This window comes from Branchiostoma lanceolatum, chromosome 12, assembly GCF_035083965.1.
Source record: "Branchiostoma lanceolatum isolate klBraLanc5 chromosome 12, klBraLanc5.hap2, whole genome shotgun sequence".
NCBI classification, from domain to species: domain Eukaryota; kingdom Metazoa; phylum Chordata; class Leptocardii; order Amphioxiformes; family Branchiostomatidae; genus Branchiostoma; species Branchiostoma lanceolatum.
In genome coordinates, this window is record NC_089733.1 from 8319086 (window position 1) to 8326858 (window position 7773).

A 7773-nucleotide genomic window follows, 5' to 3' on the forward strand; every position below is an offset into this window, starting at 1 on the left:
GGTAAGTAGATAGCTTGAGTGATGATGTACATGATTAGATACTTATTTTGCAAATCAGTATCTAATTTGCATAATTAATGACGAAAGTTTATACATCCGCCAAATTCCACAATAGGACTCTCAAACATGTGACATATGTAACTGAAGAAGAGAGAAATATTAATAGATATCAATTATGCAAATGAAAACCTCATTTGCATAATTAATGAGAAAATACTATAACTCAAGATGGGCTTGATGGATGTTAATGATGTTTGGTATGTAGATAGCTTACGTGATGCTAAATGTATGATTGGACGATAATTATGCAAATTAGATTCTTATTTGCATAATTAATGACACAATTTTTAAAACCCGCTGTGTTCCATGATTTGACTATTGAAATATGTGACATTTGTTACTGAGGAATTTTGATAGATAAAAAAATATGCAAATGTAGGCCTAATTTGCATAATTAATGAGAAACTACTATAATTCCATACAGGTTAATAATGGCAATTTCATACTTGTGTCATTTGAAAGTTATGTGAATGTGAACATCGTTGAATCAAATTATGCTAATAAGGACCTCATTTGCATAATTCATGATAAATGTTACTTTGTTAGCATAACCTTCTTTGTTAAGCTCATACTTTTGTTTTTTGGGTGAAGAAGATCAACTGGTATGATTTATAATTGATGAGAAACACTCCTGATACGTCAGTCAAAAAGGTTAAAATCATTTGGCGAAGGTATGAGGTCGTGGAACTCTAGTTTTATCAATGCTTTTATTCAAGTGACACAGTTTACGTACTTATAAGCAGGCAGTCTTTTAAACGTTTACTTGAAGTAATTTGTCTGCAAAGTCTGTACATAAATGGACATTCCCTTGGGTATCAAGATGTATGCATGTGTACTGTAAATAATTTTTTTGTTGAAGACCTAAGATCTCATCTGCACAACGACTGCAACGACTCCATCCGTGAGAGCAAAAAAGGTGTATGTATATGTATAACGCTCTTGGTGAGAGCTACTAATATATGATATATATCTTATATAGTATAATGTAATGTAATATGATATAGCATGGTATGGTATGATATGATATGGTGCGATGCAATATAAACACAATAAAAATGCTTTACCAGAGGCAAAATGTGCAAACTATTCAACCCGAAACGTCCTTGTACAGCTGATAGTTCAAGATCTTCTCAAGGGCAACTAATTAATCTCCCACATTCCTACAGTACAACAAGAAAGTGACAAGCTTCGTAATGAATTCTCGTGGGACATCTAGAAAGTTTTGGGGGCTGTCCCAATGAAGAAATCAGTGTAGATAAGAACTAGCCATACTGTGAGACAACGGGAGGTTTTGAATGCCCTTGTCACATAGCGTCCTCCCTGTAGCGATAATGGGCTATAATATTTCCTTGTAGGTTTGTGAGGGCCGACGGATTCATAAAGCATTTCGCTTCTTGTTAGTGATTAATTGTTCTACATGCTGAAGTACATTTTTAACAGCCGACATGGGATTTGGTACTCCGATATCCAACTGTGATACCAAGGTGGCAACAAGAGTATTTTTTTGTAGAAGCATTCTTTGTATGGGAAGGGTACCGGGAAACAAAAATGGGTTTTAACATCTGTACATATACATCTAACTGGTATTCTATCTCCGTGAAAATAGATATTGTTTTGGGTATGTCTGTTTCTTTGTCTTTGTGTGTTTTCGCTGTTATTGTGACAGGTTGAGGTGGCCCGGGTTTAAGAATGGCGTGTGTGCGAGGGGGCATGTCATGTACATGTAATAAGTCATGACTCAACCCACGCAGTTACTGTACGTCTCTAGGATTATTCAGTTAAAGAAAAGAACAAGCATCATGTGACGAAACTTTTGATGGGCACCTTACTGACAGTATATCATCATCACATGTAGCACAGGTGGAAAGTCATATGCCTGAACTCAATACAGAGAAACCCTACATGTGTGGGGAGTGCTAGCCTGGTCCCAGTCTCTATGGGTCGGCTTAAGGGTGTTTTACCGGGCCCAGTCTGCTTATTGAACCGTTTCTGTCAGTCTGTCTACTTAGCTGCCATAAAGAATTTCGCAGCCTGTCTACTTTAGCTGCCATAGAGAGTTCCGCCGCCACCCTAGGGAGCGAACTAATGTAATCCTACAAGGCCGTAAACCCACCCCCGAGCGGACGAAGCTGTCTGGGCGGGCGGGCATCTCTCCCAGTGCCGTAGAGATATCGGGGAGCCCCCGATGGTATGGTTTCCATGCTAGGGGAGTGCGGGTTTAGGATATGGCACTGGTTTGCTCTACTCCGACACAAAAGAACTCATACAGGAGAAAAGCAATACAAGTGGGATTGATTAAAGCTTTTTACCTCCGTGAAGGAGGTTCACCTCCGTGGGTATTGTGGTTGATTTTGTCTGTGTGTTCGTAGCTGTAACTCAACATCCCTTTGATATATTTGTATGTACTTTGGCACGTCGACTACTAGTATAGTATGGGCAAAATGGTGCACGTTGGTTTTGGGCACCATAGCAGTATTTTAGTTGTTTCTGCAGCTCAATTGCAAAGAGCACAAAATGGTCATCTGGTTGACACTGCAGTTTTATAACTTTGTACAATTTTCTTTAATTTCTTATCCTGTGCCGTTGGCTTCTAGGACGATCAGATCCCGTGAGCCACTTGTTTGTGCTGGTGCTCTTGACCATACAATATGAATGTTGCTGGATGGCAAGGTGCTATTGATTAGCTTACAACGCGTATGATGTTTTTAACATATGGGATTTTTGAAAATGGCTCTGAATTACCAGCGAGATTCATTTACTTGGTACGGACATTCTTAAGTGCAAACCACGCATGACGTCATTTCTTCGTAGATATTTTCAACTATTGATTGTATGCGATAAGTTTTTCAGATTGCTAGCACTTTCATACTTTAGGTTGTTGCTTTTTTTCCGTTTCTTTGTAATGATAAATTGAATATATCATACTCTAACTGCCTATATAACAACAAATTGGTGAAAGGTACCAACTCATTTGAATTTCCTTTTAACTGGTCTAGATAAGTAGAATGATCCAAAGCAAAAGTGCTGCGATGTCGGGACCAATCAAATATCTTTTTCGGGCGTAACAAGGTCTTGACCCGTAAACATTGCTATATTACCGTTGGCGCCAAATTTCTGTTTTCCTAACCACTTCTCTAATTGGCTGCTTTCGGCAACAAAAAATGAATAGCACACAAATAGAGAGTGAAACCTGTACTAGTGAATACCTCTGCACAAGGACCACACGGTCATTGTGACCAGTCGATGTAATGCATAATTTTTGTGAGGCCAGGATTGCAACTTAGACGGACACTATACTCATGTGGTGACATCGAACAAGATTGACGCACAAGATTCGTTTAAACTAACTCTATATCTATAAATAGACGCATAATTGACATTGGACCAGGTTCATGACACCGACTAAGCTCACGTGTGCACCTTAGACACTTACACTATATATATATGGCCTCCGTCGGTCAGTATTGACCATGGTAAAATCCTAACACTTACACAGGCGACGGTTAACCGTGCGTTAAAAATAACATCCATATCTGTGACCGCTTCACTCATATGTTTTGTGGAAATATATGTTTCTAATACCTCTTTTCAAAGCGCATTATTGGAATAATGAATACTTCTGAAAATTATGAACGTATATTCCATTAATTCTCTCAACATAGAAGCAAACTAGAAGGGTTAAATTTTTGTAAAGCCATCATGAAACTAGATATCCCATAGAAAAACACGTATTGTCATATCCATCTATCAAGATCCATCTATATTGTTTAACAGTGCATAGATAAAGGATTCTAGAAGTTTTGCCAACTCATTATTCTGCAGTGGCATGCACCTGTTGATATTGTCACTATAAATGTTACAAAAATGTAGCCAAATGTTACCGTTATCTTGTAGCGGCTGGCCATCTTTGCCGAGCAGGATACCGCGAGAAGTCCCGCGAGAGGTCCCGCGGGTTCTCCGACACTACGGTGGGGACGACGGAGGCTTCACTACCCCGTCTGCATGTGGCTGAAGACCGACCCTCCCCGCGATGGCCGACTGCCTGACAGCTTCACCGGCCACTTCTTTTTCCCACAAGAAGCGTCTTAAAACTCGGGCGCTCGAAAAATGTATACCTACTAGTTCACTTCTCAGTTCCGCGCGGTCTGCTTTCTACAGGTGGTCTGTCTGCACTACGACTGAAAATAAGTTCTTACAACAGTTATATCTGCATTAGTCAAGATCGCCCAAAATAACTGAACTTAGAAGCAGCACACCCATACTTCACAAGCCACCAAGGTCTAATTGGACGTAGTGGCTGCAAGAACTTTTATGCGATGTAACCATGGTGATGTAAGACCTGACCAATGGCTGAGCTGTTGTGGTCTCGTCATCCGTCATCATAATCCAAATATAAATCATGCTTGAATCTCGCGAGAGCTTAATGGCCAATTGTAAGACTTGCTGGCAAACACTAAGAGTGGAATGGTGTTAGCCATTAGTATGTTGCACATGAGATTTAGTGTACCATGTTTATGTTTCCGGATATTTGTAGTCAGCATAACTTAAGAACCTTAAGAAACGGAGGTATTATTTTGTGTCTGTCTGTCTGTCTGTCTGTCTGTCTGTCTGTCTGTCTGTCTATCTGTCTGTCTGTATGTATGTATATCTGTCTTTTTGTAGTCTAGGAGGAGATTCCCAGAAGAGGCCTAGAAAATGAAAAACGTAGCCCCCTGTACACAATTAGTGCACTACACATAGAATGATAGTTCGTCTGTTTCCGAATATTTGAAGTCAGCATATCTTAAGAACCTCGGAATGGATTGTGATGATACTTGGTATGTGGATTGGTCTTGGGAAGATATAGATCAAGGTCGATTTCGCGCCCCTTTTGTAACTGAGGAAGAAAGGACTGTTGATAGATAAACTACTATGATTCTACACTGGTAAATGATGGCAATTTTGATACATGTGACATTTGGAAGTTACGTAAAGGAGAACATCCTTGAATATAAATTATGCAAATGAGGACCTTATTTGCATAATCAATGAGAAACACTCATAATACATCAGTCATAAAGGTTAAAATCATTTGGCGAATGTATGAGGTGGGGAACTCTAGTTGCAAATGCTTTAAGTGTTAAAGGATAATCTAAACATTACAAGCTCAGACCAACAAGTCTCTAAGCTTTTTTCCGATCTGCCTACGCAATACCGAGAAAAAACATTTTATTGCCTTTTTTTCGTAGAAATGGTAGGAGGCACTTAAGATAGGAGCCAGTGTAAGCTTACGTGCACCCTGTGTATTAGAAATGAGTGATGGGTTAGACCACTAAAACACGTAAAACACTTACACCACCATTACTTACATTCTTAGTAAATGGGGTCTCCGACCTTTGGAGGACTGAGACTACGTACATGTAACGTTACTAATATCTGCGCCAGGTGTGGGATCATTGTGGGTGGCTTGTTATTACATGTAGTATACGTTGGTGAGGGGAGAGCCTGGAACTTATTAGGGTGACACTCAGGCTAGCTTGTAATGGCATCTTTGTAAAATGGCGTCATTTCTAACTAGTGAAATCATGCTCCATCTTTGTCTGCTCTTTTTCAACGTGCCTCTTTAGGCCCCCATTCTATCAGACGGCGATCGCGCTGCGCTCTTCCTGCGACCTAAATCGGATTTGTCTAATCCTTGATTTCATAATTGGAATATCATGCAAGATGTACAAGTATGACTGAGAAGACAACATAAGACACAAAGCGTAAAAAGATCAGTTTTTAATCTATGAACTTCGTTTAGCGCTCTGTTAAATTTGAGGTCGCAGAGAGCCTGGTGGAATGGCGGTATAAGCTTTTGCGTCAAAAGCTCACTTGCAGTATCACGATTGCGTTTTTTATGTGTACACTTGAAAAACTGTAACGACATTAAGAAAGGGTAAGTCGTAAATCTCAATTCCCCATGAGAAAGAGCATTAAGTGCAAGGTTGTATCCTTGAGACGTCTTGAGATTGCTTTTGAATCTCCAGGTAGCAAACGGCTAATACTTTATCTTTCTTTCAGCACTTTTATGTTCCTTTATTATGATGACAGAGATTGTAGTAGCTTTGGAAATGGACACAATCCATTATTGTCCTAATCACAGACATTCTGTCGTGACTGCATCGTATCAGGGGAACATATCCTGACGTCGCTGCGCGGACGTAGGATTCTGTCTTCTTAGAAGAGCTCTCAAACCCAGGAAGGTTCAAGCTTTCTACAACACGACGGTCCAGCCACTGATCCCCAAGATTATCGCAATGCAGTGTCGCAGTGTCGCAGTGGCCGACTGTTTAGTCCGGAACCCAGAAGTCCTGGGTTTCGTAGCCGGTGTCCTCTGATTTTTCCCGTTAACGTTGTGCCATTGCCTTGGAAAAGGCACTGTACATGACTTTCTTCACGTTACTCAGGTGAAAATGAGTACCTAGCTTCGGTTAGGGACGTCCCTCGGATATGACGTTAAATGGAGGCCCCGTGTTTGTGGAGAGCCACACTTCGAGCACGTAAAAGAACCCACCACACTTATTGAAAAGAGTACGGGTCCTTCCCGGTGTGAGTGGATCAAACAAATCTGTCCAGACATGTATGTCTTCAGTATGACCTGATGTGTTACGCCATGAGGCGGTTAACATACAAACCAAATGCTATTTTTCTTCCTGTGTCTTCCTCACAAACTTTCACTGAAAAGCAATCAACTGATAAATCACCAATAGTCATTTGAAAATCAAAAGAAAATAATAGAAATACTTTATAGCGTTACAAAACCATCGCGGTACGTACGATAAATTGTAGATTATAGTTCATATATTAAATCTATATAACAGGGATAGAAAATTTTGTTTGATTATATTATGGGAACGTTTCCACACTTTCAATTTATGTCTAATATTAAGAAATTCATTTTTATCATGCGTTTTTACCACACAATATTAAACAAGTCCATCTCAACTTATATTTCTAACATCACAAAGAGACGAGAAGAAGCCGAACCTATGAATTAGAGTAGTTTTAGAACCATTGTTTTAGATTAGTATTAGAAACCATGTGTGTCATTATATGAACATTACCATGTATTCTGTACCTATATTCCTGTACTTAGCCCGTGATAGGGCATGCATGAATGTACAATGAAGGTTATCATTATTGATTAACGTAGGTACCATAGTAGGCGCTCACGCCCAGACGTTCCGTGTCATGTATAAAGTGGATCCGGTTATAATCGAGTGTGTTTAGATGGTCGCAGATCAGCACCAGGGACAGGTCTGTTCTCCTGCACCCACAAAGTACACCTTAGCATACCCGATTATTTACGGCGTGACCACTATGATCACGTCTATAACGTTACCAGTGAATTTCGTCCTGTTTTCGTAATTGATAATCTCCGTGCAGGTTCTCACAGCAACGTTTCCGTCTTTTTGCTCTATACCCAATTATCCCATGATACAGGCGATAGGTAGGTAGGTAGTCGACGTGCTTATGTGCGACGTGTTTACGCGCGACATGCACCGTCGGGGTTATACCGCCCCTTGCGGGGTGACATACCCTTTCGTTGGCTGATACAAGACGGGGATGCGCCAGTTCTCCCGTCCGGGTGAATAGTGTAAATCGCCGTATGGCTGATACGAGATGGAAGTTCGCCTGGCCTCCATTCGGGTGATTTGTAGTGAATCACCAACTCCAGACAGAAGTATGAGA